The sequence below is a fragment of the Jaculus jaculus genome, chromosome 6, assembly GCF_020740685.1.
Source record: "Jaculus jaculus isolate mJacJac1 chromosome 6, mJacJac1.mat.Y.cur, whole genome shotgun sequence".
In the NCBI taxonomy this organism is placed as follows: domain Eukaryota; kingdom Metazoa; phylum Chordata; class Mammalia; order Rodentia; family Dipodidae; genus Jaculus; species Jaculus jaculus.
In genome coordinates, this window is record NC_059107.1 from 25,741,007 (window position 1) to 25,754,788 (window position 13,782).

At 38.3% G+C, this 13,782-nt stretch overlaps 1 protein-coding gene across 1 annotated transcript in view; it reads left to right on the forward strand.

The window, feature by feature from the left end:
- Positions 1 to 13,782, forward strand: part of Dock2 (dedicator of cytokinesis 2) — a 469,609-nt gene that overhangs the window by 183,974 nt on the left and 271,853 nt on the right. The gene's annotated exons all lie outside the window — the stretch shown is intronic.

Genomic DNA, 13,782 nt, shown 5'->3' on the forward strand with positions numbered 1-13,782 from the left:
CTATCATCAGCCTATCCCCTTGGTAATGGGATCTAATAGAGATATCAGTAGTAGCATACTAGTAGAATGAACTTTCAAAGAGAAATCTCACCTGTTTTATGGCCACTCCTAATGCAATATGACTGTAGGGAAGTAAAAACATTAGTCTGATTTTGCTGTTATTGGTTTGCTTCTGAATAATTCCACATCTCACCTCTTTTTGCTTGTGTCTAATAGGTAGTATGGTAGATTGAATAGGAAATGTCCCCAGTAGCCTCATTTGTTTGTGATTAGCCTTATATTCAATCTCCAGCTGGTGAAGCCTTCGGGAGGTGGAGCCTGACTGGAGAAGGTGTGTCACTGGGGATGGGCCTCGAGGTTTATTAGTCCAGCCCACTGGGTGTTCAGGGCTAGCTCACCAATGCTGCTACCTCCAAGCTGATGACAAGGTGTGATACCTAGCCCCTGTTCTGCCATGATTTCCCTGCCATGATGAAGCTTCATGTAGTTAAACCACAATTATTTCTTCCCACTTCAGAATAGTGCCTGCTACATAGAGAATCCTCAATGAATGCAGTCAAGTGATTGACAGACTAAATTAATGAATGAGGGAATTAATTAATTGCATGAATAAGTTAATCCTTTATCTGTTTTGGTATTGTTTCCTCTAGGTCCTATCCATATAAATGACTAGAATTTCAAGTGATTGTTGGTTTTGAGTCACAAAGCTTCTAAATTTTGTTTTAATATGGTGCTACAGATTCAATCCAAGGCCTCATGCACATTAACTTCATATTCTACACTGAGATACATCGCTGGCCCTTTCTGATATTTTAAACTCAAGACAACTGGCCACTCTTTTTTTTTTTTAATATTTTTGTTCATTTTTTATTTATTTATTTGAGAGGAACAGACACAGGGAGAAAGACAGATAAAGGGAGAGAGAGAGAGAATGGGCGCACCAGGGCTTCCAGCCATTGCAAACGAACTCTAGACGCGTGTGCCCCCTATGCATCTGGCTAACGTGGGACCTGGGGAACCGAGCCTCGAACCGGGGTCCTTAGGCTTCACAGGCAAGCGCTTAACTGCTAAGCCATCTCTCCAGCCCCAACTGGCCACTCTTAATCTGTTACTCTTACCTTCAAGGTCTTCTGAAATCTTTTGACTCAGTAGGAGACCAATATTTTATGTTAGAAGGAGGAATCTGGAGTGAGGTAGGGGGACCTCAGCATGTCTGTGAGGTTCAACATTTTTGGTCTTTTCCTCCAGCCACTCTATATACTGCATGGACATGAGTCTTCTTAAGAGATTTATTTTCAAACATTATTTTTTTTCATTGAATTTGAATTGTGTCACTTTACTAAATGGGGTGATCAGATCTAGGTTTCCTAGTGGAGTCATTTGGGTTTCTTAAGTATTAGCTCATCTTGTCTGCACATAGAGATTATTTGATTTCTTCTTTTCCTGTATCCCTTTTATTTATTTTGTTATTGCTTATTTAAGAATCAGAGCAATATGTTGAATAAGAGCTATAATATTGGGCACCTTTTTCTTGCTCCTGATTTTAGAGGAAATGTTTTTAATTCCCCCCAACTTAGTATCTTAGCTATAAGTTTGTCTTACATGTTGAGGTAGTGCAGTGCATTTCTTGTAGGCAACAAGAAATGGATCCTAACTTCTTTTTTTAGCTCAATCTGCTATCTGTGTCTTTTTGTTTGTTTGTTTTTTTCTAGGTAGAGTCTCACTCTAGTTCAGGCTGACCTGGAATTCACTATGTTGTCTCAGGGTGGCCTTGAACTCATGGTAATCCTCTGACCTCTGCCTCCCGAGTGCTGGGATAAAAGGTGTGCACCACCACGCCCAGTTCTGTCTGTGTCTTTTGATTGGGGAATTGAGATTGTTAACATTTAGAGTTATTGTTGGAAGATACATATTAATTCCTGTCACTTGATAGTTTTTGTAATATTTGCTACATTCTTAATTCTCATTTGCTCACTCATGGTCCTGTGCAGTTTTTTCTTTCCTGTGATCTCATGTATATATTTATCTTTTTCTTCTCCTTGAAGGATTCTTATGAAGAATGATATTGGAATTTTTATTAGTATTGCATTAAATCTGTATATTGCTTTTGTTGGAATTACCATTTTCACAATATTAATTCTGCCTATAATATCTGCCTCACATCCTTCTCAATTTCTGTCTTGAGCATTTTTATGTTTTCATTGTATAAGGTCTTTCACATCCTTGATTAGTGTTATTCTAAGGTATTTGACTTTTGTGTGATTTTTTTTTTTTTGAAACTGGGACAACCTTGCTGATTTCTTTCTCTGCATATTTGTCCTTTGCATCTAGCAAGGCTACTGATTTTTGTGTGTCAATTTTGTATCCTGTCACTTTGCTGAACGAATTAATCACCTTTAGAAGTTTCGAGGTGGAGACTTTTGGGTCACTTATATATGGGATCATATCATCTGCAAATAGGGCTAATTTGATTTCTTCCTTTCCAGTTTGTATACTTTTCATTTCTTTCTCCTGTCTTACTGTTTGAGCTAGGACTTCTAGTACTATGTTGAAGAACTGTGGTGTGACTGGGCACCTGTGTCTTATTTCCAATCTCCATGGGAACTCCTTGAGTCTTTCCCCACTAAGTGTTACTTGGGCTTTAGGTGCCATATGTACATAGCTTTTTTATGTTGAGATATAAACCGTCCATGCTTATTCTCTCCACTGTTTTGATCATGTAGTATTGTTTGTATTTTGTCAAAGGACTTCTGTGCATCTACTGAAATTATCATGTGGCTCTTGTGATCAAGTTTATTTATGTGGTGTATTACATTGACCAGTTTGGGTATGTTGAACCATTCCTGCCTCCCTGAGATGAATCCTGCTTGGTCAAAGTGGATAATGCTTTTGATGTTTTGTTGAATTTTGTGAGGATTTTATTCAGGAGTTTTGCATCTAAGTTCATCAGGGATGTAGGCATATAGTTTTCTCTCTGTCTGGTTTTGGTATCAGGGTGATGCTAGCTTCATAAATAGAGTTGGGGAGCATCCTCTGTTCTCTGATTATGTGAAACAGTTTGAGCAAAATTGGTTTCAGTTCTTCAATGATGATTTGATAGAATTTGGCCAAGAAGCCATCTGGTCCTGGACTTTTCTTTTTGCATAGATTTTTTCATTACGTTTTCAATATCAATGAATATGATAGGTATATTCAGGAGACTAATCTGGTCTGAATTTAGTTTGTGTAGGTGATAGGTGTCTAGGAATTCATCCATTTCTTCCAGATTTTCCATTTTTGTGTAGTAAAGCTTTGTAAGTATGTCCTGATGAGTCTTCCAATTTCATTGATGCCTGTTGTGACTGTTCCTTTTCATTTCTGGTTTTGTTAATTTGAGACTATTCTCTTTTTCATTTCATCAAATTTACCAAGGATTTATCCATCTTGTTTATTTTTTTCAAAGAACCAGCTTTTTGTTTTGTTGTTTTTTAATTTCCAAGTCATTAATTCCTGCTCTGATCTTGATTATTTCTTTCCATGTGGAGCTCTTAGGTTTGGATTTCTCTTGTTTTTCCAATTCCTTTAGATGGACAGTTAGGTTATTAATTTGGGATCTCTGTGTTGTTTTCATGAAGGCATCTAGTACCATGAATTGTCCCCCTTAGGACTGCCTTCATTATGTCCCATAAGTTTTTATAAGTTGTGTTTTCACTATCATTCAATTCTAGAAATTTTATAATTTCTTTTTTGATTTCTTCCACAACCCATTCATTGTTTAGAAGTGTTTTGTTCAGTCTCCAGGAGCTGGTGGAATTCCTGATATGTCTCTTGTCATTAATGTCTAGCTTTAAAGCATTATGATCTAATATGATGCAGGAAGTTATATCAGTTTTCCTGAATTTATGGAGCCATGCTTTATGGCCTAATATATGATCTATTTAGGATAAGGTTTCATGGGTTGCTGTGAAGAATGTGTATTCTGTAGAATTGGGGCAGAATGTTCTATAGATGTTCATTAAGTCTACTTGATTTATAGCATTTTTGAGCTCTGTTATTTCCCTGTTGATTTTCTCATTAGGTTATCTTTCTATTGATGATAGGGGAGTATTGAAGTCCCCAGATAAGATGGTGTTGGTGTTAATTTCTGTTTTTTTTTTTTCAAGTAGGTTTTGTTTTATAAACTGTGTTGCACCTGTATTTGGTGCATAAACATTTATGAATGTGATGTTTTCATGTGGAATTGTTCTCTTGATGAGTAAGTGGCTTTCTTTGTCCTTTCAGATTACTTTTGTTTTGACATCTATTTTATCAGATACTAATATAGCAACACCTGCTTGTTTCTTATTTCCATTTGCTTAGAATATCATTTTCTATCCTTTCATCTTGAGGAGGTATCTGTCTTTGCTGATGAGGTAGTTTTCTTGAAGACAACAGATAGATGTCTTTTGTTGGGTAAGTTAAGACCATTAGTATTTAAATTTATAATTGTGAGGTTTGGTCTAATCCTTGCCATGATGGGGTACTTTATGGTGTTCAGTCCTTTCTCAGACTTTGTACTTTTTTGATTCTGCTGTAGCTTTGGATATTGTGATCTTCTTGTGGGCTCTTGAGATTTTTTTTTTGACTCTTCTGTGTTAAGTATTCCCTGAAGTATTCTCTGTATATTTGGCTTTGTGTTCCTGTAACCATAGAACTGATATTTTCATGACAAGTTTTCCTTTCACCATCTATTATGAGGGACACTTTCACTGTATGCAATATTTGGGGTTGGAAGTCATAGGTTTTTAGACTTTGATGTTTTCCATTCCAGGTCCATCTTTCAGGGTTTCCATTGAGAAATCTGAGGTGATTCTGTTGGGATTGTCTTTGTATGTAGTGAGTTGTTTCTCTCTTGCTGCTTTTAGCATTCTCCCTTTGTTTTTTTTTTTTTTTTAATTTTTATTAACATTTTCCATGATTATAAAATATATCCCATGGTAATTCCCTCCCTCCCCACCCCCACACTTTCCCGTTTGAAATTCCATTCTCAATCATATTACCTCCCCATTACAATCATTGTAATTACATATATACAATATCAACCTATTAAGTATCCTCCTCCCTTCCTTTCTCCACCCTTTATGTCTCCTTTTCAACTTACTGGCCTCTGCTACTAAGTATTTTCATGCTCACACAGAAGCCCAGTCATCTGTAGCTAGGATCCCCATATGAGAGAGAACATGTGGCGCTTGGCTTTCTGGGCCTGGGTTACCTGACTTAGTATAATACTTTCCAGGTCCATCCATTTTTCTGCAAATTTCATAACTTCATTTTTCTTTACTGCTGAGTAGAACTCCATTGTATAAATGTACCACATCTTCATTATCCACTCATCTGTTGAGGGACATCTAGGCTGGTTCCATTTCCCAGCTATTATAAATTGAGCAGCAATAAACATGGTTGAGCATGTACTTCTAAGGAAATGAGATGAGTCCTTTGGATATATTCCTAGGAGTGCTATAGCTGGGTCATATGGTAGATCAATCTCTAGCTGCTTTAGGAACCTCCACACTGTTTTCCACAATGGCTGGACCAGACTGCATTCCCACCAGCAGTGCAGAAGGGTTCCTTTTTTTCCACATCCCCGCCAACATTTATGATCATTTGTTTTCATGATGGTGGCCAATCTGACAGGAGTGAGATGGAATCTCAATGTAGTTTTAATCTGCATTTCCCTGATGACTAGTGACGTAGAACATTTTTTTAGGTGCTTATATGCCATTCGTATTTCTTCCTTTGAGAACTCTCTATTTAGCTCCTTAGCCCATTTTTTGATTGGCTTGTTGGATTCCTTATTGGTTAACTTTTTGAGTTCTTTGTATATCCTAGATATTAATCCTCTATCAGATATATAGCTGGCGAAGATTTTTTCCCATTCTGTAGGTTGCCTCTTTGCTTTTTTCACTGTGTGCTTTGCGGTGCAAAATCTTTGTAATTTCATTAGGTCCCAGTGGTTAATCTGTGGTTTTATTGCCTGAGCAATTGGGGTTGTATTCAGAAAGTCTTTGCCAAGACCAATATGTTGAAGGGTTTCCCCTACTTTTTCCTCTAGCAGTTTCAAAGTTTCCGGTCTGATGTTAAGGTCTTTAATCCATTTTGACTTAATTCTTGTGCATGGCGAGAGAGAAGAATCTATTTTCATCCTTCTGCAGATATTTATCCAGTTTTCAAAACACCATTTGCTGAAGAGGCTGTCTCTTCTCCAATGAGTATTTTTGGCATTTTTATCGAATATCAGGTGGCTATAGCTACTTGGGCTTACATCTGGGTCCTCTATTCTGTTCCACTGATCTACATGTCTGTTTTTGTGCCAGTACCATGCTGTTTTTGTTACTATGGCTCTGTAGTATAGGTTAAAATCAGGTATGGTGATACCACCAGCCTCTTTTTTGTTGCTCAGTATTATTTTAGATATTCGAGGTTTTTTGTGATTCCAAATGAATTTTTGGATTGTTTTTTTCTATTTCCATGAAGAAAGCCTTTGGAATTTTGATAGGGATTGCATTAAATGTGTAGATTGCTTTAGGTAAGATTGCCATTTTCACGATATTGATTCTTCCAAGCCAGGAACAAGGGATGTTTCTCCACTTTCTAGTGTCTTCTGCAATTTCTCGCTTGAGTGTTTTAAAGTTCTCATTGTATAGATTCTTTACTTCCTTGGTTAGGTTTATTCCAAGGTATTTTATTTTTTTTGATGCAGTTGTGAATGGGAGTGATTCTCTGATTTCATCCTCTGTGTGTTTGTTGTTAGCATATACGAAGGCTACTGATTTCTGTGTATTTATTTTGTATCCTGCTACATTGCTGTAGGTTTTGATCAGCTCTAACAGCTTGCTAGTAGAGTCTTTAGGGTCCTTTATGTATAGAATCATGTCATCTGCAAATAATGGTAACTTGATTTCTTCCTTTCCAATTTGTATCCCTTTTATGTGTGTCTCTTGCCTTATTGCTATGGCTAAGACTTCCAAAACTATATTAAATAGAAGTGGAGACAGTGGACACCCTTGTCTTGTTCCTGATTTTAGTGGAAAAGCTTCCAGTTTTTCCCCATTTAGTGATATGTTGGCTGTAGGCTTGTCATAAATAGCCTTTATTATATTGAGATATGTTCCTTCTATTCCCAGTCTCTGTAGGACTTTTATCATGAAGGGATGTTGGATTTTGTCAAATGCTTTCTCTGCATCTAATGAGATGATCATGTGATTTTTGTCCTTCAACCCATTTATGTAATGTATTACATTTATAGATTTGCGTATGTTGAACCATCCCTGCATCTCTGGGATAAAGCCTACTTGGTCAGGGTGAATGATCTTTTTGATATACTCTTGTATTCTGTTTGCCAATATTTTGTTGAGAATTTTTGCATCTATGTTCATGAGGGAGATTGGTCTGTAATTTTCTTTTTTTGTTCTATCTTTGCCTGGTTTTGGTATCAGGGTGATGCTGGCCTCATAGAAGGAGTTTGGTAGGATTCCTTCTTTTTCTATTTCCTGGAAAAGCTTAAGAAGCAATGGTGTTAGCTCTTCCTTAAAAGTCTGGTAAAATTCAGCAGTGAATCCATCCGGGCCTGGGCTTTTTTTAGTTGGGAGATTATTGATAACTGCTCGGATCTCCATGTTTGTTATAGGTCTATTTAAGTGATTAATCTCATTTTGATTTAATTTAGGTAGGTCATATAGATCAAGGAAATCATCCATTTCTTTCAGATTTTCATACTTTGTGGAGTATATGCTTTTATAGTATGTCCCTATAATTTTTTGAATTTCTCTGGAATCTGTTGTGATGTTACCTTGTTCATCTCTGATTTTATTAATTTGTGTCTCTTCTCTCTTTCTTTTGGTCAGATTTGCTAAGGGTTTATCAATCTTGTTTATCCTTTCAAAGAACCAACTCTTTGTTTCATTAATTCTTTGGATTGTTCTTTTTGTTTCTATTTCATTAATTTCTGCCCTAATCTTTATTATTTCTTCCCGTCTACTACTTTTTGGTTTGCCTTGTTCTTCTTTTTCCAAGGCTTTAAGGCGAAGCATTAGGTCGTTTACTTGCGACCTTTCTAATTTCTTAATATAGGCACTTAAGGCTATAAATTTACCTCTTAGAACTGCCTTCATTGTGTCCCAGAGATTTTGGTATGTTGTGTTCTCATTATCGTTTGACTCTATAAATTTTTTGATTTCCTTTTTGATTACTTCATTGACCCACTCATCATTTAGTAGTGTATTGTTTAGTTTCCATGATTTTGTGTATGCTCTATAGCCTTTCTTGCTACTGATTTGTAGTTTAATTCCATTGTGGTCAGATAGAATGCAAGGAATTATTTCAATTTTCCTGAATTTGTTAAGATTTGCTTTGTGTCCTAATATATGGTCTATTTTAGAGAATGTTCCATGTGCTGCTGAAAAGAATGTATATTCTGCAGCCTTTGGATGAAATGTCCTGTATATATCTGTTAGGTCCATTCCTTCTATGACCTCATTTAGTCCAGATGCCTCTCTGTTTATTCTTTCCCTGGATGACCTGTCAATTGATGAGAGTGGGGTGTTAAAGTCACCCACCACCACTGTGTTTGGTGTTATCTGTGACCTTAGTTCTAATAGTGTTTGTTTGACGAATTTGGGAGCCCCCATGTTAGGTGCATATATGTTTAGGATTGTAATGTCCTCCTGTTGGAGTGTGCCCTTAATCAATATAAAGTGACCTTCCTCATCTTTTTTGACTAACGTCGGACTAAAGTCTACCCTGTCTGATATTAGGATAGCAACCCCTGCTTGTTTTCTAGGCCCATTTGCTTGAAACACCGTCTTCCAACCTTTCACCCTAAGATAATGTCTATCCTTTGTAGAAAGGTGAGTTTCTTGGGGACAACAAATTGTAGGATCCTGCTTTTTAACCCAGTCTGCAAATCTATGTCTTTTCGTTGGGGCATTGAGACCGTTGATATTAAGAGATATTATTGAAAGGTGTGTATTTATGTTTGCCATTTGTGTGTGTGTGTGTGTGTGTTACTTGTTCTACCTGTGCTCTCTTCTGTTAACTGGTATTTGAGTATAGCTGGTTTTTTCTAGGTTCCTTATATGTGTGCTTTTCCTTTTGTTCAGCATGGAGGATTCTATCAAGTATTTTCTGTAGAGCTGGTTTTGTCTTCAGATACTCCTTTAACCTGCTTTTGTCATGGAATGTCTTTATTTCTCCATCTATTTGGATGGATAACTTTGCAGGATAAAGTAACCTTGGTTGACAGTTGTTATCTTTCAGAACTTGGAATATATCACTCCAAGTCCTTCTGGCTTTAAAAGTTTGTGTTGAATAATCTGCTGTAATCCTGATGGGCTTGCTTTTGTAGGTAACTTGATTTTTCTCTCTAACTGCTTTCAATATTTTTTCTTTGGTTTGTGTGTTTGGAAGTTTGAGTATAATTTGGCGAGGAGAGTTTCTTTCTGGGTTTTGTCTGGCTGGGGTTCTAAAGGCTTCCTGTATCTGTATTGGCACCTCTTTCCCAATTTGGGGAAAATTTTCCTCTATGATTTTGTTGAAGATGCCTACTATGCCTCTGGAATGGAGTTCTTCTCCTTCTACTATGCCCTGAATTCTTATATTGGATCTTTTCATAGTGTCCCGAATATCTTGAAATTCCCACTCATACTTTTCTATAAGTTTGTCTTTCTCTTTGTTGGACTGCATTAGGTCTGCCACCTGATCTTCTAGCTTAGATATTCTGTCCTCTCCCTCATCCATCCTACTGGTGAGATTTTCTACAGAGTTTTTTATTTCATTAACTGTGTTCTTCATTGCTAGTAATTCTGACTGGTTTTTCTTTATTATTTCTATTTCCCTATTTATGTCTTGTATTGCCTTCTTTATTTCATTAAATTGGTGTCCTGCCTCTTCTTTGATTCCTTTGATTTCCTCTTTGATTTCTTCTTTGATTGTTTTCATGTGTTCTTTGACCTCTTTGAACATATTTATAATTATTCTTTTGAACTCTTTCTCAGGCATTTCCTCTAACTCTTTCTCACTGGAGTACATTTCTGATGCATTAATACTTTTAGGTGGATTTATATCATCTTGCTTTTTAGTGTTTCTTGTGTTATAATGTATATATTTTTGCATCTTGGATTAAGTTAATGCTTGGATTTTCTAGCTAGCTGTGTATTCTTAGCTGTATCAATTGATTTGATGTAATATATTTTCAGGGTAGGACCTTAAGGTATTAAGTGTGGCTCTTAAGACTCTCAGAGTATCTACAAAGATGTTCTTAGGGGTTGAGTTTCCCTGCTATAGGAGTATTCAAGCAGGCTGAGTGGAATAAAATACTGGTAGATTCTAAAATTTAACTAAACACTGTACACATTCAATCAAAAACAGCCCCGAGTATGTATGCAAGAGTAGTTATTATAATGACCAGATCCTCTATCAACAAAGAGGTTTAGATTTCTGGTCTGTTGAGGTATCCAAGTCAGCTTGTGACCAAGTGAGACCCTTCCCTGGTGCAATCCCAGTTACCTTGGGTGATTGTGGTCTCAGTCAAGTTGCTGCCTGGGTCGTCGGGCTGCTGTTCTGATTTCTGGAGCTGGGCACTTGCTTTTCCTACGGGGCAAACTGAGCCGCTGCTGCTGCCTCTGCTGCTGTTGTAGCTGCCACCCCCGGAGCCACCACCGCTGCTGAAGCTGCCGCTGCCGTGTCCACCGCCGCTGCACACCCCGAAGCCGCTGCTGCGGGATCTGCCGCCGCTGCCGCTCCTGGGTCCGCTGCTGCTGGGGCCACTGGTACCGGTGCTGGAGCCGCTGAAGTTGCTGCCGAACTCTGCTCCTGCTTGGGTCCTGCTGTCAGCCCAAGTTGGCGTGGCCGGGTCTCGGGCTGCTGCTGTGTTCGCTGGAGCTGGGTTCAGGTGGTGGGGGAGGGGAGGGAGCCGCGGCTGCTCTGGTTGTATCGCTGTTCCACGTGTGCTTCTACCTCGCGGTCTGCTCTTCCCTCCGTTGCTAGCTGCCGCTCTCCCCTCACGTTTCCCGAGTTGCGGAGAGCGCGGTGTGAGGGGAAAATCCCGCACCTGGCTTGTCCCGTGGCTCGAGCCGAGAGTCCGGCGGCTTTCTGCCGCTCCGCGGCTGCGGCGGGTGGCCGAGCCGCCCCGGAGCCGCTGTTCCCGCCTGTGCAGTCTCTGGATGCTCTATAACTCTTCTACTTCTCCGCTGCCGCCTCAATTTCCTATACACCTCACTTTTTAGTAAAAGTGTGTATTTTGCTGAGTTTTTTTGGTCTTTTTCCCCCCTAGGCTGCTTTGGCGTGGTACCTACGCCGCCATCTTAACCGGAAGTCTCTCCCTTTGTTTTTGTTGTTAAGAGTTTTAACTACGATGTGCCTTGGAGAGTTTCATCTTTGCTCCTGTATGGTGTTCTATTAGCTTCTTGTATCTGAATGGGCTTCTCTTTTGCAGATTGGGAAAATTTTCTTCAATAATTTTGTTGAATATGTTCTCTATGTATCTGGCCTGGATTTCTACCCCTTCTGGTATACTCATGATATGGATACTTGGTTGTTTTAGGGTATTCCACTGTTTCCTCATACTCTGTTTGCATGACTTTTTGAACTTAGCCAAATTTTTGGGTTCCCAATCAGTTTCTTCTTTCTTGTCTTCCAGCTCAGAGGTTCTGTCCTCCACCTGAGTAACTCTATTAATGAGGAGCTCAAGAGAGGTTTTTAATAGCTCTATTTGATAGTTTTTGCATTGTGTCCATATCTTTTTTTGTGGTATGATTTTAGTTTGTGGTCTGATTTTTCTTGATTTTTCCTGGAATTTATTCTTGTATTTGATCAAATCCTCATTAAACTTAATCAGCTGATTATTTATATTCTCTGTTTGTTGACTCACCTTCAATTCATTTATTTTTCTTTTTAGGCCACTCTGTTTTTTTCTTCAATTAAGTTAAGCCTGGTGACAAAAGCTGTGTGGTCTAAGAGATGATTCTGCTCAATTTCATTTATGTGATTGCTGGTTTATTGATGGTTTGCTTCCAGTTCAACAATTCTCTTGATCAGGGTCACATAGCTTATTGTGCTTTCATTTCAGGAATCAATTTCTTTGTTTTCTCTGTGTTTTTATTGGAGGCTTTCACTGTGGGACTAGGCATCCTTTAGGGAGATCTGTACTCATCTTGGGGTAAAAGTCTTATTTTATTGAGGAGGAAGCAAGTATTTGTCCTTGTTTTAAAACAAACTTATGAAAAATATTATGGCAAATCTCTTTGCCTTTTTAAATAAATAGATCTGAACAAATAATCAACTTTCTGATGATAAAATGTAGACTAGGTTTAAACTAAATAATATGGCACATAAATATTCTCTAGTTGTCCTTCTTGGGTCTCTAAACAAAGGCTAATATCTTATTCTGTGTCCTGTACTATCCAAACAAATTAGCTCAACTGTCTCCACAGTGCACATTTCTTGTATTTGAATCACCCTTACTTAATTTATATAGGCAAATAAATAATAAAGTACCATTAAACCTATGGTCTATGACTTCATCTATAATTTTAAGTATAGTTGAATCAAAAGTTTTGCTGCCAATGATTTTATTTCTATAGAACTGATGCCTCTCATTATATTTAAGAACTCTTATTGTAAATGCATTCTTGTTATTATACTTATATACCCTGGCTCTGTGCACTGTTGCTCTCTGTTTTTTTCTAAATCCCCTCTTTTCCTAAGTCAGTACCATTCATGCCAAGGATCATTTTCAAATGCCTCTTTTGCCCATTCAACCAAGATGTCCTGACCGATGCTCTGGTGTTTACTATGTTAGGCACTTGATTTTAATTCTGGCACTTAATAAAGTATGAACTTTGGTGATCTGAATGATCAAAAAATTTAATCACAGATGGAGATTGGGTTTCTGAGAGAAGCAATCCTTTTCAAGGCTCCATTGGAGTCTATAAAGTCTTCCATGAACTTTGCTGCCAGGGCTTATTTCTCCCTTCTGAAGCCCTTTGACATTCTGTGATTCTACTAGTCTGAATGCTCTGCCTGAAAGCAACTAAAACCTACTTTGCCAATGGTAAATCAAAATAACTGTTTGTAGGAGACAGAGAGTCATTCATAGATGCAGGGAAAACTGCAGAACCAGTCATCAGAGAAGAAAGAGTGGGATAGCTCTAGGAGAAGAAGCAAGGGCATTGGTGGGCAGCCTTCTTAGTATGCCTGTATGCTGAGAGAGTTCCATGAGGGGCTAGACTCTCTAAACAGTGGTTCAGAGCACAGGCTGTGGTCTCAGTGGGTTCAAAGCCTCCTAGCTTTGCACACATACCAAGTCTTTTTGGTCCTCATTAGCAAAATGGGAAAACACTAGCATCTGTCTCCTTGAGTCACCAGGAGTGATAACTGAGTTAATTCACAACAAATGCTATGAATGGTACCCAGTGTTTATCATATTGTAAGCACTCTATACATGTTAATAATGTCACCAGTAACTTTTATAAATATCCCTTAGGATTCAGAATTCAGGGGATCATCCTTTTTGAGATTAAGTGCCCAACCCTTGTCCCAAAGAGGGTAGAAACCTCTGACATTTCTTTAAAAACAGAGCCCATGGCAGATGCCTGAAAGCAACTGAAACCTGCTTTGCCATTGGGTCACTAGAAGACAAAATGTAGATACTAGCTGACAGGCCAGGAGATGTCCCCTATATGAATAATATTGTGCTCCAAGAAATACTGGTGAGAGAAAAGAGCCAACCCCTCCCCCCCAAAATACATACAGCCTAGCCTCCTTTTT